At 40.5% G+C, this 21,891-nt stretch overlaps 1 protein-coding gene across 6 annotated transcripts in view; it reads right to left on the bottom strand.

Moving 5' to 3' along the window:
* Positions 1–3,010: 3,010 nt before the first annotated feature.
* Positions 3,011–21,891, bottom strand: part of cdk14 (cyclin dependent kinase 14) — a 330,986-nt gene continuing 312,105 nt past the window's right edge. For all 6 annotated transcript variants that reach the window (XM_020622244.1, XM_020622243.1, XM_020622245.1 and 3 more), the window contains one exon: positions 3,011–7,698. The gene's annotated coding sequence lies outside the window, so the exon portion shown is untranslated. The remainder of the gene's footprint in view (positions 7,699–21,891) is intronic.

The following is a 21,891-nucleotide window of genomic DNA, read 5'->3' as shown; positions in this document are numbered from 1 at the left end:
TTTCCTTGGCCAAGGGTTTCCAGAGCTTCGGGGCCATGGCTGCAAATGCCCTGTCCCCTTTAGTTTTCACTACAGTACACCATAGAACTAGAGATATCTTATTTTTTGTTCTATGCATTAATCTTCCAGATTGTTTCGATTCAGACTTGCAGTCTTCAGCCCGAAGTGACATGGACTCAAGTACTCAAGTGACATCACTCGAAGGCATTTGTCAGACTTCAACAGCTCCCTTTGGAAGCTTTTGTTCAACTTTTATTACATTTCATTTAAGCAGCAACAATTCATTTGTTACTATACCAAAAACTAAGTTTCCCTAACGACAAATATGTGACTGTAATGGCTGTTGAATGAAATATATCAAATGTTTTAGCTTGTTTATAGCTTGTACTCCTAGATTATAATACCCTGCTTTTCTGACTACTTTGTTCTGCAATTACAACAGCTGTGTCTCGACTACCTACACCCATGTGACCTGCCCCCTGCTTGATCTGGTGAGTTCATGCCACATTCATGTCAGAATTCCAGGTTTTCTATTTTTGAGCATTCGTGTAATTGGATAACTCATGTCAGTTGTATAATTATAGAGCTAAGTACAAGGGCTAAAGGTCTTGACACTCTGTTAAATGTCAGTGTTAACCAACTTGAACAATGCTATGAAAATGAAATTGAAAATTAAAGTTAAAGACCATCAGAGTGGACGTCATGTTGTATTGTTGTCAGTTAGCTACACTACAGTTGCGTGGTAACACAGCTGTAATTGATAGATGGATTTATGAGAAAGGCCTGTACCACATTACACTGAAAAAAGGTTTCTGTGGAAAAAGTCTGTAATAAGCAGAATCATGCAAAAACACCAGTACTATCTTTTCAAATTGTTCCATGTACAGTTGTGTGAGGCCCCTGCAGGAACATATGTCTGATTTATTTTTCAGAAATATTGGAAACTGGAGGAACACACCCTGTCAGTCCTTGGACAGCTGGAGATCAAGGCAGGACCCTTGGCCTTCCCTTGTCTCTATGGGAATGATTTCTCAGCGATTAGCCAGGAGAATAAAAAAGGAAAACATTACATGTTATAGCATAGCCATAGGTATTATATACAGTAGGAAGCAGAGAGGAAACTCATAACTGCACATAAACATCTGAAGCATTAATAAATTTTATTTCAGGTAAAACAACATTAAACAACATTTACAGAAGGACATTACATCTTCCATAATAACATTACATACAGATGGTAACAAATAATGCAACAGATATTCTACTGTATACCTATATTGTTTCACTTGATGAAGTGACAATTCGGTTTTCCAAACCACTTGTGAGAATGATGTATTTTCAGTGCAGCATACAAAATGAAAAACAAAAGACAAGAAAGCCTTGTTGATAAAGTTGCAAACACATAGTCATTGTTCAGCACAGAGAGGATGCACGCTGGATCCAACTTATATGTTTTTCCTAATGAAACCACTTCTGTCCACATGATAAAAATGCCAAAAATAGATGCCTTATATTTAGATTCATCATACATGTATATTCATATATGACTTCTCTTTGATAGCATTAAGGGGACATTTGTAGCCCTGTTAACACACATTGTGGAAGCATCACTATTACACTTCATAGAAGGTGTTTCACCACCTCAACGATTTCCTCCTTTGACATTTCTATGGATGTTTTTATTTTTGTCACAGTGCTAAATGTGCAATTCCACCTAGTTTTTTCTTTACTGGACTCTATTTGAACTATATGAAGAACATTCAAGTTTGAACAGAGTGCCTTCAGGAACTCTGCCCACACAGGACTCAAAAATATATGTTTTTATACAAGACAGCTGCCAAAGCTCTATAGAAATAAAGAGTGTTAGGGCAAGGATATAGCAATGTGCGCCGCAGTAAGTGTGTACAAAGAGAAACTTACCAAAAACTAATAATTCCGTTGCTAGTGCCTGCAGTCCCTTAAAGCCACACGAGGCTGGGCAATCTTCGCACAGCTCGATGGTATTAACCCTCTTCTGTCACACCGTTTTACTGGCATTACCCATCGCCTCTCTGCCCCTTTTTGATTGCTGCACAATCGCAACCCGGGTATGGCACTGAAAAGCCACGAGATAACTTCAAGTACAACATTTATACAAGCTCTTCTCACTCTGTGGCAGAGGCTAAAAACCAGGGATGATATTTACATCTGTAGGAAGGGTTGATTTGCTCTGTGCCAGGCAAAGCAAGGATATACATATACAATATACTGCATATATTTATATATTTATCATTAAGGGCAATGCAGGTGCATAAATGTGACTATACAGGCTGGAATGTAGGGCAAACTGAATTTTTTTTAAAGTGCATTTTTAAATCACTACTGGCAAGAGTTTAACCCATATTTATTTATTTTTTCCTCAGAGCCACTATGCTCTATGGTTGAAAAAGTGACTGGAACACAATCATGATAAAATGTCAAAGCGCTCTAAGACTCCGCCTCTGTGCTTTTCTCTCCTTTAAATGATTGGTTCAGATGTTTTCATGTCTATCTTTACACAATATTCACATGCTATATACAGTATGTATATTGAAAGAAGTATAGGTCGCTGTAATCATGAAGACATCTCCTCATCAATGAGCTACACTGTAAAAAATAGGGGACATACTCCACAGTCCTCATTCTGTGCAAACATGCATTCCAATTTTCAGATTAATATTCAGAAGCATGAGGTCAAGTTTCTAGCCAAATGTAGAGCAAATTTGAACTTTCAGTATATCAACACAAGAATATCCACTACTGGTATGCAAATATTGGGAGCTGGGTGCATCAAGACCGAGAAGAGTTTGTGGCACTAATGCTCAAGTTTGATGCCATTAATGGTAACCTCAAACCTTGAAAAACCATGTTAAAAACCATATGGAAATATGCCATTAATTGTTTGTTTCATAAAGTAAGGTGAGGAATGTTACAGTCTCCTCATCACTCCACAAAGACACTGATGTTTTCCTGTAGCTCCATTTTTCATTTCTTCAGTGGCGTGGAAGTTTGAGCAATGTTAAAGTCACATGCTTCATATATATCATGATTTATTCACCAACTTTGTTTCCACTTCTTTAAAATTAGCACAAAAACAGATGGAAATGCACTTTGAGTGCCATATCGAGGGGATTTTGGGATGTTAAAGATATTCCTTCTCTGTGCTAACTCAGCCTTCTTTTACTGTCATGCTCATCTGTTCCCAAATCAGTAATATGTGTAATGAAAGTCCAATTAAGTGGTTTTTGACCAACAGATGGCAGAGAAAACACAACTCAACAATGAGCCTTGATCAAATTGTCATGTTTTTAAGGCCAGTATCTTAGCAAACACCAACCTGCTTTATTGTCACACACCAGCACATACACGTCCCTATTAGAGGCACACACACGTACAGCTGTTGTCAGTTACACTACTGTGCCTATATTCTTATAGAATAGAACAACATAGACACTCCATCCCAGCCACCTAATAAGTCTAAGTCTGATATAGTTCGTCACTTTCACTCTGGTTTTGTCCACTAGCTCATGAGGAAAATATCTGGCAATAAACGTACACACAATGAAGAGAATAACTCAATTCTTTGAACCCTGACGGCTGACTCTGCATATTTTGGAATGCATGTTGGCACAAACTGTACTGACTGTTTAGTATTTTCTCTGTAAAGGTATCGCCACATCGCTGGTATGGAGAAAAGGGATGATTATATTATGTGAGTGTTGTATTAAGAATGACATGTAAAAATCAGAACCCATCTCCGAATGTGACAGATTGCAAAGCAAATACCAGCTGAAGGGGGGCATGGAGGGGCTACAGGTTTATACTGTACTGTAGCTGATAGGACTAAATGGGTGCAGGAAATTTATCTTAGCAGGCAAGACATTTATATTATAAGTGTATGTGTGAATGTGTTAGCAAGGCAATTGCAATTATCTGCTGTTTTCAGTTCTCCACAACATCACATTTGTAGCCTCAACCTTTTGAATAATCAACAGTACAGGGCCAGTATTATTGTTTCAGTCTATGTCAAACTGACTGATAAAGAGGAAGTCATTGTAGTGATAGTACTTCACAATTACAGTATCATCACACATCTTAGTTGTAATATTAAGATATTTTCACACAAAACATCAAAGGCAAAAAAAAATGTGTAAAAATCTTTCCAGATGGTACAACATCATACATCAAAACATTTAGAACAAATAGGATGTTGAGGGGCATACATAAGGATACATATGGGGGAAGTCTCTGCATGAAATCACATGTTGGTGGTGGAGGGACTAGTCAGTTATTCACCACCTACATTACACATACTACACACTGCAAAGCACTCAGTACTACACTCGCCCAATGTGCAAAAGAAGAGAAGTTCCAGACCATTATTAACATTTGACACATGAACTGAACAAGAAGTTGCGGTTATTGACATCTGTTTCTGATAGAATATTGCAGATCTTCTCATGTTATCAAATAAAATGAGAGGGAGGATTGTCGTGGGCCAAATCAAATAATAGGGCACACAGCCTATTGCCTTGGTAGTTTGCCTGTTGTACATTAGCTCATATTCATGGATGGAAGCACCAGTGCTTAGCTATTGCCCATGTTTAATACACTCACACACCAGCACACACATATCCCTATTAGATACACACACTTACAGCTGTTGTTAGTTACAGTACTGTGTCTATATTCTTATGCATGCTGGTTGGTGCTGTCCCTGTTATGTATGTGTGCACCACCAACATCTCAAGCAGAGATCATTTATAGTGTGGAGTGATTTTTCAGTTGCAGCACAAAAGTCATATTGGTCAGAACTGGTTCCATCATGGAGGTCCACTGGAAAATTAACCAAGAATTCTCTTTCCTAAGCAGGGTCCAGTGTCTTACTTTTGCAGTTTTGGCCATCATTCTTATAGATTATGATCACATGTTAGTCCTATCTTATTTTGCACTTCAAATATTCATTATTATCATCCATTACATTGAATTGCAAATGCACCCTAGTGTCTCTTTCCATGAGATCTGTGGCCAATTTTATAGACTTTACATTAAGATGATGTATGATTTAAAAACACTGTCATGATTCTGTCCCGTCTGCTTCCTGTCTCATGCTTTTATTTTGATACTACTTCCTGTCCCCAGCTCACCCTGACTCCCAGGAACTTTATCTCATCACCCAGATTGTTCTGCTTCTCATTAATTAGACCTGGTTACAATAACATACAGGCAGCTTGTCACCCCTGTGGGAAGCTGACAGATTGTTCTAACACCTGTTCAGACTTTACAGCATTTTACCTGTTCCTGTGATTCCAGCTCTGACCCTGGATTACTGTTTGAGCACCGAGTTTTGCCTAGCCTTCTGTTTCTTGCTCGTGTTTTTCTGTGTATTGACTATCGGACTCCCCTCTCTGACCTCTCGTTTGTGGATTCCTCGGCTGTGTAAGTTTGCTGGCTCTGACCCTGGACTATATTATCAACCTGAGAGTGTGTTTCGAGTTTACGTAGTTTTCTGTATCGTTTTGTTACCAGTGCTCTTATTAGAGACTGTGTTTCGCTTATCCTCGTCTGGCTCTATAATTAAGTTCACCCCATGACAACATCGGCAGCTTTACGCGCTGACCCTGACAAACTCATGATACAAATTATTAATTACTGACATTTTTCATTCAAGGTCTCATTATGTCCATTCAACATATGTTTCTTTAGTAATTATGTTAAAGTAGGCCTAAAGCTGGATTGTTTTCTGCAAAGTTACATGTAAACATACCTACAGTATGAACCTGTGGTGTTAACAGGTAACTGTAGATTACAGAAGCAATGCATTGTGCAGATCTGCAAGCTGACTGGTTGAAGAAGACAAAACCATAACATTAAACCAGTTATATGTAGAAGTTATGTAACATTAAACATGTTTTACATATAAGTATAAAAGAAACCATCATGCAAATGTCTCCAAAGGATGTTCATGCAGCCAAGAAATGCATGATTCAGCACCACATTGATCTTAATACATCCATGTATTGACAAAGCCATAAGCTACTTGCTCATGCAAATTTTACTTGCTGCGCATACAGCAATTTTACAGTGCAGTCCCTTAATTTCAGAAATGCTATTTACAAGTGAAATAATTTGATAGGAATGATGGCCAAAACTTCAAATGTGCAACTCCAGGCTGGTAAATAAGTAAAGAATGAGAAATGGCCGACAAATACCTATGTTCATCTACTACTACTAACCGTTTAGAATTTGCTACTAGATCTGCACTTCAATATTTAAGTCATATTTGCTGATACCGATATGGTGTTACCTGACAAATACCATTGTTAGCTAACAAGCTAACATTATGTAAAGAGAAATTCAGTCACATGTACCAGCTGATTCAAAAGTTATTACCCCATTAAATGACCATAATATGTTATCACATCCATAGTTATGCTTCAACAGGGACAACTGTGCCTAATGGTAGGCTAGAGGGTGGGTGGATATGTCTTAATTAGATGACCTCTAGCAGCTGTAGTAAACATGACAGAAGCAACAGTCACTGCTGATGATGTCATATAAAGAGTGGCAGTATGTTTAGGGAGGAGGTTGAATAGGCCCAATAACAAAACACAGGACAGAAACATGAGACAGGTGTTTGTGTCCTGTTTCAAAGTGATAGCCAGTGTTGTTACTTTAGTAAGTCATTATTATAACCCAAACCATTATCCTTCCCTAAATTAAACTTAATTAGTTTTGTGCTGAAACCTGTTATTTTATGTTTATTTTTGTAATCTTGACAGTGAAGTTCAAGCATGTGATAATGGCCAACTGAGCTGACTAGGAGGTGAAATAGTGCCCAGTCAAGCCACATCTATGATCCTGATGATAAACTGATATTGGCCATTTAATCAGGTGACAACATTCCAAGTGTGTGCATGTACCAGTCATCAAAAATAAGTTTAATCTTTAAAGCAGATGCATAATAACAATGTCTTAACTGCTGCAGTTAGCAGAGTTATACATTTAAAACAGCATCAGCTGTTTTCAGCTACCACAGAACCAAGGACCTCCAATATGGCTACCAGACGATATACCCTCCATCATTAGTATTATTGTTGTCTGTGGTTCCACTAATAAAAGCTGAACCTAACTAACCTAACTAGAAAGAAATGTACAACTTATCATTTAGGATTCACTTTTTCTTTGAACTTACTGCAGTGGTTTTGTTTTACAGATGCCCTTTTGCTCATATGCATGTCTCCTCTGTGTTTGTTGAGTGTTGTGTCTTGGAAGGAGCAGTATAGTGGTGAGAAGATGAAGCAATACTAAAATTGTCCACTATATAGTTTCTAGATATCATACATACAAATATACATTCTTAAATAGGAAGCTAGTTACAAACACAAAACACAATATGTACCAATAGTAAAGTCCCTTTGTTCATACTGTGACAAATGATATATGAGTTATTGGAACCTTTATAAAAAGTAAACAAAATTTGCAAACGATAGCCTGAAATCGTAGGTACCGTTCATAATGCCCACATGCATTCATATCTACTCACTGCTCACTCTTTGTCATGCACACACGTGCACACACATATTATGAGGGTAATAAATAAAGAGAACTAGGGTGCTTTCATTCGCCTGGATCCTCCATCTCAGTATCTTTGTCTTCATCTGTTTTTGCACCAGCCACCTGAAACACAGACAAAGAGACAACAGTCTGTCAGGGACACACTCCAGATATTTGACACTATTAAAAAAAAAAAAAAAAAAAAAAAAAAAAAAAAAAAAAAAAAAAAAAAAACTCAAGCAATTGTATCTCACATTTTCTATACATATCCTTACAGCCTGAAATCATAAAAAAAAAAAAAAAAAAACTCAAACTATTGTATCTCACATTTTCTATACATATCCTTACAGCCTGAAATCATTAGTTAGCTGACACAATGGTGAGCTATACAAATTAAAGTTTATTGTTGAATACAGCAAGTAATCAACTGTTTTATTTGCGTTTTCCTCAATGAAGTGATTTTTGGTCTGGTCATGAGTCATAAAACTATTGTATGATTGCAGTGAGATATTAGAAGATTGCTGTATAAGAACAGATATTCCCAAGTTTACCAGATTTCTGACAGTCTCACTATCTCATATCTTATCGCCAGGGAGTGTCATCCCAGAGCCTTTTTGTCACAGAAAGGTTATACAAAGACCAATATCCAAAACTGTGCTCAGCAACGTTATGGCAACCTGTACTGCAGCTAGTGACACTGAACAGATGTTCTTGGCACATGGATAAAGTGTTGTTCATTAAGAAATAGTTCCAGCGCAAAACTCCACCAAAACACATTTGTGTTTACATTTCTATTTGTACCATTTAAACAAATAAGTCACAACATCTTAATTAGTGAGTCAGGCTATAGCTGCAACCAGTCTCTATACTAAGCTAGGCTAACCTCTCCTGACTTCAGCTCTGTACCAAATGCACAGTCATGGGGTTGATGTCAGTCCTCTAATGCCATTGCCAGATGTCCATTCACCTCCATGATATCAATGGAGGCAGAAATGTCAGAGAGATATCTGCAAACGTGTGCAAATAAGACCCAAATAACTGGCATGGCTAGATGCTCCCAGAGGGCAGGTATATGGATGAAATGAACCTCTAATTTCTTGTTTTTCTGACTTCAACTTTTCTCCTTTTTTGGATTTGGTTTTGACTGAAACTGAGTCTTGACTTTAGTCACCTATAAATTCAATGTCTAATTAAAAAGACATTTCCACTATATGATGTCTTACTGGCACAGCAGGAAGAACCATTATAGCAACAGGGTAATCATGAAGAGAAAGTGAAAGATGAGGAGTAAACAATGAAAGGGATACTTCAGATGAAGTATCAACAGAAAGGATATCTTGTGTCTCTAAATACATGCTTCCTCTATTTCTCTCCTCATATTTTTCACTAACATCTTTCCATAACTGCTGGGCTGCTGAGCCTGATGCTCTGAGTTTCTCTCCTCTCCTCCCCTACCCTCTCATTTCCTCTCTCTCTATGCAACTATATGCCACCATTACACATCACTAACTGTGTGTCTCCTCTCTCCTGTTGTGTGTCCTCTCTCTCTCTCTCCCTGTACCTTTCTGCGGGTAGCCCTGGCTCTGGGGCTCTATGTCTCTCATGAGCAGTCACTGGCCACATCAACCTGACCAGTGTTTGATTGTTTGTTGTGTCTTCTTCTTCTTTTCTCTCTCCTCTATCCACTCACCCCAACCGGTTGAGGCAGAAGGCCACCCACCAAGAGCTGGTGTCTGTCGGAGGTTTCTTCCATTAAAGGGAGTTTTTCCTCCCCATTGTCGCCAAGTGCTTGCTCAAGGGGGATTTGTTGGGTTTTCCCTATGTAATAATAGTGATAACAGTAAGGTCTAGACCTTACTTTGTAAAGTGTCCTGAGATGACTTTTGTTGTGATTTGGTGCTATACAAATAAAATTTGATTTGATAACATCTTATGTGGATAGCACAAAGATGTAAGGAAAAAAACAAGTGAGGGAATTGTGGATGCAATTAAGGGAATTGAGATGCACCCCTTGTCTCTCTGGGATGTACTCTTCACTTTCTGCTGACATGCATGAACGCAAAAAATTTTAACAGCTACCTACATTTTCCTTGTCTACAGGTTAACATCTTGTTTAGTAAGTGGCGTTAACAGCCACAGCTCAGCTGCCAAGGTCAGGTTCATTGACGCTCTGTAGTAGTGTCTGTGTGTGAGGATATACAGTAGGTGTGTGCGTAAAAATGAGTGTCACCTCCTCACCACGGTGTCACTGCACTCTATAGTTGCACAGAATGATTTCATTGTTTTTAAGGATCTCATTTACTGAGAACAGATGTAGGTTTCTGCTCTTCTGGGATCAAAGAGTACTAAGTAGGTGTGTGTGTGTGTGTGTGTGTGTCAGGAGGCTCCACTTGGGAAGCAGATGGAACTGGTGGGTGGGTTTTATGATGAGGATTAAGCAGGCGTGGCCAGCTGCTGGCTGTCCTTTGATAGAGACAGTCTCACCCTCCCCAAGATTGAAATGCCTAAAATTCTCTGTGTTGGCAAATGAAAATGCACAACCAGAGAGAGTAGCAAATGGGAAAAACGGAAATGGAGAGAGAACATAAACTAAAATAAGCTAAAGGTTGCTCTTATAAGTATTTCTGAAATCTAAGATAGATTGAAATAGTTTTGTGTAAGAAAGTCACTTTCGGCTTTTCCCATTGAGGGGTCGCCACAGCAAATCATCACACGGACGACTCACATGTTGACATTTGGCACGCATTTTACACCAGATGCCCTTCTTGACGCAACTTGGATTTGAACCCAGGGTGCCGCAATGAGTGTGTTGTGTCTCAACCACTAGCCTACCAGGGACGACATTGAAATAGTTTTGTACAGTAAGCCCTAATAGTGTTTAAAAAAGCTTTCATGATGCAATCTTAAAACATAACTTTCTGCTCTGTTCAAGTTTGATGCCAAAACTATCAGTTTTTTTCCATATGAAGTTAGATTTTCAATAAATAATTTTACAGTGCCTATAAAAAGTTTTCACCCCCTTGGATGATTTACCCTTTTATTGATTTTATAAATCAATCATGGTCAATGTAATTTGGCTTTTTTGACAAGAAATTTACAAAAAACCTCTTTAATGTCAAAGGAAAAACAGGTTTCTACAAAGTAATGTAAATTAAATAAAAATATGTAATGGGAAATAAGTGCATAAATATTCACCCCCTTCAAGTCAGTATTTAGTAGATGCACCTTTGGCTGCAGTCACAGCACTGAGTTTGTGTGGATAAGTCTCAATCGGGCTCGCACATCTGGACACAGCAATTTTATTTCATTCTTCTTTGCAAAACTGCTCAGGCTCTTCCAGGTTGTGTGGGTATCAGGCAACGGGTAACGTATATTCTCATGGTAGTAACGAAGGTATGTCTGTGTGAAACTTGTTCATTTGAACAAACTGCAACAGTGACAGCAGCGGCAGTGAGGTCAGACTGACTTTATCTGCTGCATAACAGGATTAATGGAGACGTCTGCAGGGTGTACATTATTTATCTTGACACATGAGCTGCTTTCATGCGTAAATATGCATGCCTTTGCTGCCGTTACATAAGAATAATCCAGTCTATTGCTCTATCTCACATTACATCATCATCATGCATTAACTGATCATATATTCTACGTATTTGTTTGTTTTATCCACTACAGTGGCATGGTGGGCAGTGGTTAGTGCTACTGCTTCACAGCAAGAAAGTTCTAGGTTTGAGCCCTGGCCAACCCTGTGCCTTTCTGGGTGGAGTCTGAATGTTCTCCCTGGCGACCTTTCCAGGGGGAACGCCTCTTCTTGCCCAGTGTCAGCTGGAATTGGCTCCAGCTCCCCGCAACCTTCTTCAGGATAAGGGGTATAGAAAATAGATGGATGGATTTGAATTCCCAAACACTGGCTGTATCCTGTAAGTAAGATGGTGCATCTTGATGTGCGCCAAAACTGTTTGACCATCTTCATATCTATACAAATATACTGAGAACTAGTTTATTTTTCTTATTTTCAAAAATAATCTTCATGATACACAATAAATTACCCAGAGAGAATTCCAGCAGATCATTTGTGGGTTTAAGGGTTAATTTTAAGTTGGTGTGGCCAGTAGCAAATGCACCTGTGAATGTGATAAGAAGTTGATATGAGCATGTGTTATCATTATCCTTATTTTGGGTCAAAACAAGCACCAAAATTGTACTGTATTGCCTAATTAGCATACACACAGCCTCAACAGCTCCTCTCCACCCAGCTCAGCATAAGCGCAGTCATTCAAGACAGGAAAATACCAGAGACACCAATGAGCAACAAAAAGTAGACATGTGCCCAAGAAAAACTGCACAACAACTGGGAATGAGCTGGTAGGAAAATACAGCCCAGTGTGTGCTGGTATAAAGTGTTGGAAAAATGTTTGTGAAGGGACAGTAACATCAAGTGACCCACAGTACAATTATTATATGTACTGTACTTGCAAAGAGTAAACAGTAGATGTAAAATAGATACCCATGTACTTAAATACCGTACTGATTGCATTTTGCTGATCGTGTGCTTACGCCAACTCAGTTCTCACAATCAGTCAGACTGCAGATAGGCAGAGATATCTGCTTTGTCTAAGTTCCTGGAGCCAACATGGCACAGGACATGCCACGAGTGCTAAGTCTGACTGTATAAATGACCCTCGGGGGACTGCCCCTCTGAGCATTTTCTTCATGCAACCATATTGTGTGTATTAATGCTCCCTTGCTGCAAGAATAATTAAACCCTTATATTATTCACATAAGTGCCCTCAGTCTGCTTTGTCTATTGTTTAATAACCCTAACATCCATCCATCTTCATCCGCTTCATCCGAGACCGGGTCATGAGGGCAGTAGTGTGAGCAGAGCCTCCCAGACTTCCCTCTCCACACACCTCCTCTAGCGCCTCAGGAGGAACCCCCAAGGTGTTTCCAGGCCAGCCGGGAGACATAGTCTTTCCAACATGTCCTGGGTCTGCCCCGAGGCCTTCTATCGGAGGGACATGCCTGGGGAATACCTCCCCAGGGAGGTATCCGAAGCAGGTGCCCGAGCCACCTCAACTGGTTTCGGTCAAAGTGGAGGGGCAGCGGCTCTACTCTGAGCTCCTCATGGGTGACTGAGCTCCGCACCCTATCCCTAAGGGTGCGCCCAGCCACTCTCCGAAGAAAACTCATTTCTTCCACTTGTATCCGCAATCTCATTCTTTTGGTCATGATCCAGAGTTCATGGCTATAGGTGAGAGTAGGAATGTAGATCGACTGGTAAATTCAAAGCTTCGTCTTAAGACTCAGCTCCTTCTTCACCACAATGGACACCACTGTCACAGCACTGGGTTGCATTACACCAAGTTTCATCAGAAACCTAATGAATATACAGTGCCTTGCGAAAGTATTTGGCCCCCTTGAACTTTGCGACCTTTTGCCACATTTCAGGCTTCAAACATAAAGATATAAAACTGTAATTTTTTGTGAAGAATCAACAACAAGTGGGACACAATCATGAAGTGGAACGAAATTTATTGGATATTTCAAACTTTTTTAACAAATAAAAAACTGAATAATTGGGCGTGCAAAATTATTCAGCCCCTTTACTTTCAGTGCAGCAAACTCTCTCCAGAAGTTCAGTGAGGATCTCTGAATGATCCAATGTTGACCTAAATGACTAATGATGATAAATAGAATCCACCTGTGTGTAATCAAGTCTCCGTATAAATGCACCTGCACTGTGATAGTCTCAGAGGTCCGTTTAAAGTGCAGAGAGCATCATGAAGAACAAGGAACACACCAGGCAGGTCCGAGATACTGTTGTGGAGAAGTTTAAAGCCGGATTTGGATACAAAAAGATTTCCCAAGCTTTAAACATCCCAAGGAGCACTGTGCAAGCGATAATATTGAAATGGAAGGAGTATCAGACCACTGCAAATCTACCAAGACCTGGCCGTCCCTCTAAACTTTCAGCTCATACAAGGAGAAGACTGATCAGAGATGCAGCCAAGAGGCCCATGATCACTCTGGATGAACTGCAGAGATCTACAGCTGAGGTGGGAGACTCTGTCCATAGGACAACAATCAGTCGTATACTGCACAAATCTGGCCTTTATGGAAGAGTGGCAAGAAGAAAGCCATTTCTTAAAGATATCCATAAAAAGTGTCGTTTAAAGTTTGCCACAAGCCACCTGGGAGACACACCAAACATGTGGAAGAAGGTGCTCTGGTCAGATGAAACCAAAATCGAACTTTTTGGCAACAATGCAAAATGTTATGTTTGGCGTAAAAGCAACACAGCTCATCACCCTGAACACACCATCCCCATTGTCAAACATGGTGGTGGCAGCATCGTGGTTTGGGCCTGCTTTTCTTCAGCCGGGGCAGGGACGATGGTTAAACTTGATGGGAAGATGGATGGAGCCAAATACAGGACCATTCTGGAAGGAAACCTGATGGAGTCTGCAAAAGACCTGAGACTGGGACGGAGCTTTGTCTTCCAACAAGACAATGATCCAAAACATAAAGCAAAATCTCCAATGGAATGGTTCACAAATAAACATATCCAGGTGTTAGAATGGCCAAGTCAAAGTCCAGACCTGAATCCAATCGAGAATCTTTGGAAAGAACTGAAAACTGCTGTTCACAAATGCTCTCCATCCAACCTCACTGAGCTTGAGCTGTTTTGCAAGGAGGAATGGGCAAAAATTTCAGTCTCTCGATGTGCAAAACTGATAGAGACATACCCCAAGCGACTTACAGCTGTAATCGCAGCAAAAGGTGGCGCTACAAAGTATTAACTTAAGGGGGCTGAATAATTTTGCACGCCCAATTTTTCAGTTTTTTATTTGTTAAAAAAGTTTGAAATATCCAATAAATTTCGTTCCACTTCATGATTGTGTCCCACTTGTTGTTGATTCTTCACAAAAAAATTACAGTTTTATATCTTTATGTTTGAAGCCTGAAATGTGGCAAAAGGTCGCAAAGTTCAAGAGGGCCAAATACTTTCGCAAGGCACTGTAGGTGTCAGGTCTGCTCGGCATGACCTGCCTCTCTTCCCCTTTCTCTCTCCCGCTCTCTCATTCCTCAGGCTCAGCAACACAGCTGAGACGCATCACCTGCTAATTCACTCCCTGGTGTGGTGCGCAGCTGAGGCTCATCCCCTAAATTACAAACCTTCCCTACTTAAAGCGCTGGCAAATGCTTCCTTGTCGCCAAATTATTGATGACATTAACGGTGACATTGACTGTGAGACTAAGTTTTTATGTTCAATGCAGCCACACAAGCTGGTGATTTTCCCTGCTGTGATTACCAGAGGGCGCTCGCTATTCTGCTTATCTGGTGGTGATCCTCTGGTTCCTGTGTCCCTCCTGTGATCCTCCCTGTCGTGATTATCTCCGGCAATCTTCCCGGTCCCTGCGGCTCTCCTGTCTACTCACCTGTCCGTCCTGGTCTTCTGACTCTCCTGGTCCGTGCCATGATTACCTCTGGTGATCTTCCTGGTTCCTGTCGCTCTCCTGTCGACTCACCTGTCCGTCCTGGTCCTCTGATCCTCCTGATTCCTACCGCTTGCCTGCCTGCTTACCTGCCAGTCCTGGTCTTCTCAGCCTCCACTACTTAACTCTGGTTTGGACCACATATAACCCATTGACTTTGTCCTCTTATCTGCATATATGTTTTTAATAAAGACACTTTCCCACTAGCACTTGAGTTTGCACCCCGAGTCCTCATTCTTTCTCTCTCTCTCACCCCCTGGTGAGGGACACCCCACTGTAACAACAGGATTGTTTACAGTCAATCTCAAGATTACCACTAATTATCTTATTGTCTTAAGATAAAAAATGGTGCTCATATTGCAATGATTTCATTGGAAGATTATATGGAGATGTATTGTTTTCTCATGATCATAACTTAACTGCCTCATCATTGCTTAATGTTTGACCCTATAGGGTAGGTGTCCCAGCCCAGAACAAAGCAAAAAATTAGAGAATAAAAAAGCATCTTCATGCATATTACTGTTATGAGCATACCTGATTATTCTGTGACATGTCCTGATCATGAAAAAAAAACATTTCGTCTAAACCCACTGTACATTACCTACCCAGGTGTTATGTCTGTGCCTCTGGTTCATCCAACCCCCCAGCCAGCTCTACCGGCACCTCCGCCCCCTCAGCGGGCACCTCCACTTACTCACATGTTCACCGACAGACTGGTAGACAAAGCACAGCTGTGCCCAATCAGCCAGGCACTATTTAAGCCGGGCATTGGCGTGCTTCATTGCCAGTCCGTTGTTTCTGACAAGTCAGAGTTTTTCTTGGCTCCTGCAAAGTGTATTCCCATGACTAACCCCGGATTGCTTTTCTTCCAGTACCCAATGGTCTCCCTGTCTCTGGAATCCTGATTCTCATCCTGTTGGCTCACCTCTGCTGTCCTCTTCCATCAGCAAGACGCCATTGTCCTGCATCCCCCCTGCATTGTCTACACTTACCACTTCAGCTGTCCTCATCCCCAGCGAGACGTCTTCCTCAGCTGTGAGGAAGCTCCAGCCCTGACTGGGCCAGTACCTGCTTTTCTTCCTCACACTGTCTACACTCTAGATCTGCGCAGCAATCAGCTGGGTTCCCCATGCAGTGACTCCGCTCCTTTGCCTCGATTCTTCCTCGTTTTCTCCAGCCGCCCAGTCACCCCTGAACAACTCATTATATAGTTTAACTGTTTACTTGCGTAATAAACCGGTATTTTGTACTGTCAGGAACGGCGCGTGATGCTGCCGAAAATGTTGGTGAACTCTATTAAATGGCCAGACGAGGATATGCAAAACACAACCGTCTCTTTAATAAGAGCACTAACGTTGAACAAAAAACCAGGACAAGACACGGTGTACAAAAAACACACTTACGGGTTGGTATAACAGTCCAAGGTCAGAGCCAGCAAACAAATATATCAAAGGGAATCCAAAGTTCGTTGTCCAAAGGGAAGTCTGACAATCATACACAGTGGCAGTCCAAAGCAAGAGGGCAAGGCAGAACAGAATAGTCAGAGTATACGATCCGAGTCAGAAACACAAAATACCAAAACCAAAGAAAGGCTGGAAAGTCAGAGCTGGCGTCTAGAACAATCTGGTGGGGACTGGTGGGTGAAGGTTGCTTATAATGCGGTGCAAACAGGTGCAAACTATAACAAGCAGGTGAAACTAATGCGAGTGATGAAGAAAGTAAAAAGACTGAAACTGTGGTGAAACAAAACAGGAAGTAGCATCAAAATAAAAGCATGACAGTAAGTAGCAGTACCGAATCATGACATTGTCTACACGTTTGTGTTGTGCAATCTGAGTCCCCTTCCGTACGGAGCTCGCTCCATAACACCAGAACCAAACAGCAAACAGAAATAGTTATAAATGAGCTGGTGAACACAGTGGCGCATCTAGCATCTTAAGAGCCAGACGTCCCCCAGATATACTCCAACCGATCAAGGCACAAGTCTACCCACCAAGAGCAGAAGTTTCTTCCATTAAAGGGAGTTTTTCTTCTCCACTGTCACTAAGTGCTTGCTCAAGGGGGATTTGCTGGGTTTTTTCTCTACAATAATAATAAAAAAATTGTAACATCTAGACCTTACTTTGTAAAGTGTCCTGAGACAACTTTTGTTGCGATTTGGTGCAATACAAATAAAACTGAATTGAACCAAACTGAATTGAATATGTTTCTCAGGAGCTGGTGGAGACCAAAACTGAATTAAAAGAAGAGTGCATATTGGATATTTGTCAGGTGTTCAAATTCACAATTGTAAATGATGCGCTGTTGTCTGTCTGATGGCTTTAAAAGCATGTGTTTGGTAACATGTTCATGCTATCCACTTTATAAGGTCGTAATGTCAGATGTGTTGGTTTCTGTTTGTTCCACTACCCATTTTTTAAGTGGCGCATTAAAATATGCTTTAATGATATCTATTTTGCATTCTATGCCCAGAACAACTTTCTGGTCTGATAGGCTGATTATTGCAGTTCTACAAAGAAATCTGGTGGACCAATAACTTTGTGATTTGCAAAAACTCTACAGTATATAGTACACTATATATGAGACATACAATGTAAATCTAACGAATTACTAAAAAAAGATGAGTAATGCCACTGATTTTCCCTGCTTTCACAGTTGTGAGACAACAAAGAATGAACAGGACAATCTGTGATGAACTGTTGTGTTGGGGAGCAGCTGGTGCACCCAGGGTGGACTCCTACTACATGAGCAGCAGATTCCACAGAGACTCTGGCCATAGAAGCACACTTTGCTGCTTTAGCTGGGAAAGTTGTTTTAGATTTATGCCTACTGCATACAGGCCTAACACACCATAGAAGCAATAGGCACTTCAGTTCCAAACACGACAGGCTAACATGAGCTACATGACAGACTCTGACTTGTTTTTATAAGGCTGACTGCAATATTGTTTTTTGATTTTGGATGTCAGACTCAGTAGAATAACCTACAGTGATTACATCTGATCTTCTTCATGTTGAACATGCTACAAGTGTGCCTATCAAAGTTGACAAGAATACAAAACAAAGTCTTCCCTCTATGTTTCAGAGTTTATCAAGCCATGGGACTGCTGTGTATTTCTACATATATGTGGCTACATTGTAATGTGGCTGTGAAATAAAAGTGCTCCAGATCCAACTAGTAGGAAAAGGAAAAATGAATACTCAGTTCCACAGCTTGCAGACTTGCCAGCTCTCTCTGCTCTAACACAAACACTTCTTTCTTTTTCTTGCCTCAGTTGTCTGGGCCAGAGTCACTGAAACTGAATCTTTGAAGCACGCATAGACACAACCAACCCCCCACCCCCAGCAATAATAATAGCAATATTCGGTACCACAGGCAGCCTACACTATCCTGCACATCCATGTGTTTCTTATTACCCTGTGTCCTGGCAGCACACTCCTTCTGTTCAGTTTTTCCAGAATCAGCAGTAACTAGCTGGAATCACACCACACAACAAATTCTGCAAACAAACATAGCAACCCTGCACTCCCACATTCACAACTATACATTCAACATACAAACACTAGCTCAGGAGCATTTGCAACTAAAAAACTAACATTCAGACACACTCCTACTCACACTCACTTTCACATTCTCCACCAAATGTGACCGGGCTCTTCCAGTGCAGGTGCAAGTTATTATGCACACATTCCTGCATGCATTGAGGTCTTTGGGTTTATATGGCAACTCATCTGCAATACCTTGCCTCAGTGATCCTTTTAATACTGAACACAGAGATCATTATACACATCAAGGATATTTTTAGAAGTGGTCTACTACAGCTGTAGATAAAGGGCAATACTAGGTTAAGTCAAGAAGGATCTCATTTTACTTATGGCTGTTGTTACTATTGGTAACATTGTACTCAGTCAAGTTAATTGACAGGATCTGGGAGCATGGTGACAGTGCTAAGACAAGTTTCATGATGTGAAAAACATTAACAGAAAGATGCAAGGAAAGCCTCAGGAGAGACAGTCTTTTTTTAGAAGGGAAAATGGCATGATAAAATTAACAACAGTAAGAATAAAGATAATAATAAACAATAAAATTATTATCCAAATGGTTGTAAACATCCAGAAAGTTGTGCCAACCTGCTTCAGCTTTAGTTGTTTTCCAGCGCAATGAGCAGATGTTAACATTATACACGCGCTCACTTTGTTGGTTTCTTGTTAGAAGGAAGAGTTGCTCTGTTCAGTTTTGCCCTAACTAGTCAGTATCAAGTTACAAATAGATTCTGCTGCACTAGAGGTTGCTGCATGAGTGCCGTTAAAGCATATTATTTCTGTAAGTCAACTTACAATGTGGATGCATTAGGGAGAACTGTATACCAGATTACAACATGGCACATATTCATTCCTCTGAAAGTTTCACAGTGTCACAAACCATGAAAAAAATCTTCATGCTTCTGGTTTCCAATCATAAAAATTACCTGGATTTTCCACATGCCTCTGTGTTTCTGGGCCCACAGAGCATATGCACTTGCACTGAGCCGAGACGCCCATCAGTCAAGCTGGCTGACTATGTATGGTTATGACTAAGTATGGCTCCATGCACACATGAAGGGGATAAAATAAAAGTATTCTATGACTCAGCTAGACTGTCCAAATGATACTGGACCCAAATGGTCCAAATTCTTATATTAAAAGCAGTAATTTTGCCAGGTTTGTGAGGCTTGGAAGGTTTATTTACCATTTTATAGCTGGTCCTTTTCCAATGACTCTCTATGGTACATATACTTTTTGGGCCAGTGTACATCACATGATGAACATGGAAGCAGCAGTGATGTGGTTTGGCCACTGTGCCACATTTGCTTCACAGTCCCCTGCTGTTCATGGGGCTTTTCTTTTCTTCAAGAAAATTACTTTCCCTTTTTAAAACTGCCAACTAGGCTCTGGTTTGTTGCTTGTTCCAGAACAAGGCTAGGTATAACTGTTGGCTTGCTTGCAACCTGTCTGATTATCTGACCTTTTGTGTTTCTTGTATCATTCGACACTGTTGTATTTTGTCACCAGGTTCACAGATCTCTGCAATTATCCTTTAAGGTTAAATTATTCTCACAAGGCAAGACACAAAGGGGGATATTTACTAAACCTGAAAATTACTGCCAAGTGTAGAAAATATTGTGGAACCACAATTTTGTTTTGTTTTGTTTTGTTTAGCAGGGCATTTACCACCACTGATGATGCAAATGAGCACAGCTACACCTGTGTTAATTTGACTACATCTCTGCTTCAAATCTGCCTGCTGAGAAGAATCATTGTTGACAGTTTATATTTACAGCAACAAACTTTAATGTGGTTGAAGTAATCAACAAATGCATTCTGGAGCCTCAATCACACAATGTCCTGCCTGTCATATCACCTTTTACTTAATTCAGTTACTGAAGCATGATTTGACCTGAAAGCCTATAAAAGTCCCTCACATTCTTAATTAATTCACTCTTATGTTCTTTACCCAGACAAGGTCTCAGATGACTAAAATCTGCCATGCTTAGATCAGTGCTGCAAATTTTACACAATTCCCTCTGTTGCAGTGGTGGTAAATCATGTGCTCTCCTCCCTGGTTTTTGTGCCTCTGCACTGGAACACCTTAAAATACATAGTCTGTTGGATGAGACCAAATGCAAACTCTTGCGGTGCCGCTTCTCTTCTTTTTCTCTGCTGCAAAACCCCAATGCAACTCCTTAGTAAATATCAACTATGGTAAATGGACTGCATGTATATACTGCTTTTCTACCTTAAGTGGACAAAGCGCTTTACAAATTCATCCATTCACACCCACGCTGATTGTGGCAGAACTGCCATGCAAGGTGCTGGCTTGGCCACTGGTAGCAACTTGGTGTTCAGTGTCTTGCCCAAGGACACTTCTAGAAATATTCTCTGGTTTCCTTTGAACACATTACTGAACATTGTGGACTGCACTCTCTACAAGTGGAAATCAAATAATACAGGGCATCTGAACACAAAGTACTCAAAGTAGCAATAATGTGTATTTTCTGTACAAATTCCTTCATAAAAGTGAGAGGATTTATGCTTTCCTCAGACTTGTATACTGTAGCTGGAAGGGTGGAAGAGTTTCCCAAATGGAACCTTAAATGTGGCATTATAACTTTTTCTTCAAACCCAGAACACTGATTTGGATTGATTCTGTGACCCATTTTAAAAGCACAGCAAGTAATACTCTCACTTAAAGCTAAATCACCACCATTCCTCAGCTCATCTTCTGTTCTGCTTGGTGTGGAGCTGTGGTGAGCAGTAATGAGCATATACTGAGGGTCAGAGAATACCCTGGGTGGAAACTCCTTCATCCACAAATTTGCAAAGCTTCCCATTTCATAAATTTTTGTTTTTGGGGCGTGTTTTTCTTTTTTGAGGTCTGGCTGACTTCCACTTCACTGGGATTTATATAACGTGATGGAAACACTGAGAGGAGTGTGGAGATTGGAGGAGGAGAAAATTAAAATGTGACTTGGAAAGACAAAGTGCATTTGTCAAGTGAAAAGTTATTATGGGATTTAAACAGAGAAGGATAAAGTGGACAGGAGCAGCAGTTACTTTGAACTAGACTCAGAAGTAAAATTTGGAACCACAGAAATTCCTTATCACAGAGGTCAGTGTGTGAAATGTTCCAAGTGACACTTGGCCTGGAGTTGTTTTGGAAACAAGTGCTGTAGACAAATGAAGATAAACCAGTGCTTTGAGGTCACATGTTTAGGGGAAAAGGGAGCAACTTAACACCTTGCCAAGTGGTGTAGTTTGGCAGCCAGCCACCGAGGAA

Source organism: Monopterus albus, unplaced genomic scaffold (assembly GCF_001952655.1).
Source record: "Monopterus albus unplaced genomic scaffold, M_albus_1.0 scaffold276.1, whole genome shotgun sequence".
Taxonomy (NCBI): Eukaryota; Metazoa; Chordata; class Actinopteri; order Synbranchiformes; family Synbranchidae; genus Monopterus; species Monopterus albus.
Note: the sequence above shows the minus strand (reverse complement) of the source record. Positions and strands in the feature narration are given on the sequence as shown.